We start from the raw sequence: 2444 nt of genomic DNA on the forward strand, positions 1-2444 counted from the left end.
ACTTTGCCGGCTGTCGTTGCTGCCCAAGGTGTTCATGCGTGCCAAGAAATCAATAGAAAAAGTTTGAAATTACAAAATTGGAAAGAAAACAAATAGTGGGACGTACGGGCAAAATAAACAAACAAACAGACGGATGAACGGACGGACTGATGGAGGCCAAGTCCCAGCTCCGGAGCTGGCAGGATGTTGGCTCTGGCCAGCCCCAAAGGCAAACAAATCCTCTGACTCTCTGACAAATGCTGAAAAGTTTAACTGCAACTTTTTATGCCGTCGCCCGTTGCCCCGTCGTCCCCCTTATTTTTTCGCTCGATTCGCACACATATAAATGCAGTGCGTGGAACGGATGGGGAAAAGTATGTGAAGTGGGATTATCAACATGGATGTACTTGGGACTGCTGCAGGAAAAGGACTCTGACTCCATTGCACGGACACATATGAACTTTTTCGCCGAACAATAGTCGAGCGAAAATGTTGGCTTACAACTGTCGGCGGGGAGCGGCGTCATGAGGTGCGAAAATATTCTAAAATGCACTCCGAGCGAGTTATTAAAAGTTTTTCATAAAACACCCCAACAAACTAGACTTAAATCTGGCTTACTATAAATAAGAAATATTGGTATATGGTCTAAATAAATCATATTAATATTCTATAGATTTAATCTATGCTTTAAGAGATAATTTTTGGTGACTACATAAACTATTTTTACTAAAATTCACCCCTTATTTGTCGTGGAAAGATTAGGAATTTATTAAGCACATTTATTATTATTGTTACCCCAAGAGGTTTTCATTAAAACTTACCTAGACGTATGTATCTTAAGGATGTTTTGAGCCTGAACGTAAATCCATGACACACTCTTTAATTTCGTGATGGCCATCCATTAGCTTCCGAAAGCTCACGCCTGAAGGGCAGCATTAATGTCACGATGGTCACTGCCGATGTCACATCTGTCTCCGGGCATCGCGGGCCCGGAATCCGGGCTTTCCCATAAATTATGCCATCGCTGATGTTTAATGCTGGGACATTTTGTTGCAGAAACAGCATCATCCATCCTCGGCCCATTGCACCCCGTTTTGGCCATCAGGAGCGGTGATTTATGCCCATCGAGCGCAGCAAAATAAAATTGGTTGCACGAAAGGCGAATATTGACGCGATCGCCGGCCAAGTATCTGATTTATAGGCCGTTTATCGGAGGCCGAACATGATTGTAATGCAAGCTGTAATCCTACAGATACGAAAAATATATTTTTAGACAATTGTAAACAACAATCAAAATAACAATTCAACCATAACAATAGGTTAACTATTGGGGAAACTTGTATTCAAAATTTCAAAAGAAAAACTATACTGAATACAGATGGATTAAGATTATTTAATTTAATTAAACATTTTGAAGCAGTAGTAATATTAACATTTCACAAAAAGCATAATATAATAAGTAAAACACTCAAATAGAGGAGGCAAAGCTAAGAAAGCTGGAATCCTCGGATTCATCACAATCTGTATTGTAAAATACGTGTCGCTTGATGCCATTCTTATCGATGACACCAATGCGCACCACTCCCCCCGAGCTGGTGTCAAATCGAATGCCTATCTCGACACCTGTCTTGACTAACTTGATGCACTGCTTCAAGTTCATGCCGGGCTTATAACGGTCCTTTACATATCCTTTGAGATAGTTCGCCCCGGAGCCACCTATGGCATAAGGCAAGCGGATCATCATCCCGCCTAGCGGAATATTGTACACTTGGCCGCCGCACTTTTCATCCCAGCCTCCTACAATGATCGCCGCACTCATGGTCTGACGGTTCTTATAACAGCAGTTTCGGAGCTCACAGGCGGCCCTATAGACCTCCACTGAGTTGCCGGTGCCGGTGCAACCAAGATACTCCAATTTGCTGGCCACAAGGTCGGCTATGGCCTGAGTGTCGGCGGCGGTTCCGCTACGGCAGCAGTAGATCTTGTCCGTGATGCGGGTGAGCTTGTCAGTGACGCGGTTAACCACAAGGCCGCCGGCACTGGTGCGCGAGTCGGCGCCGATCACGACTCCGCCGTCGAACTCTACGGCCATGATGGTGGTGCCGGTGCTCAAGGCTGCTTTGCCGGAAAGCATTCTTTTGTTGTTTGGCAATTTAAAAGTAAAACATCCAAATTTTTGTATCACATGGGAAAGTAAAAGAGATAAAGGCTTTTCAAGGATATATTGATTTATATTAAGAACATTTTGGGTACGACAAAGTAAATGCAAGAAAGATTTCCCTTAATTTTAACAGATTGAAGCCGAACTACATCCTTATTTTCCTTGTTTTGATTCCCTTCCCTTTTTTAAATAAAAAAAATGTATTCCACTTTTCAAAGGAAATCGCAAACCATTTTCGTAATTCAGTAAAATTTTTAAATGACCTTTAAATGGGGTAACTGGGTGCCATAAAACGCGTCCCGAA

General features: G+C 42.7%; 1 pseudogene; it reads right to left on the reverse strand.

Annotated features, from left to right (window-relative positions):
* Positions 1 to 1352: 1352 nt before the first annotated feature.
* Positions 1353 to 2186, reverse strand: LOC108077372 (proteasome subunit beta type-6 pseudogene; annotated as a pseudogene).
* Positions 2187 to 2444: the final 258 nt, after the last annotated feature.

The sequence above is a fragment of the Drosophila kikkawai genome, chromosome 2L (genome assembly GCF_030179895.1).
Source record: "Drosophila kikkawai strain 14028-0561.14 chromosome 2L, DkikHiC1v2, whole genome shotgun sequence".
NCBI classification, from domain to species: domain Eukaryota; kingdom Metazoa; phylum Arthropoda; class Insecta; order Diptera; family Drosophilidae; genus Drosophila; species Drosophila kikkawai.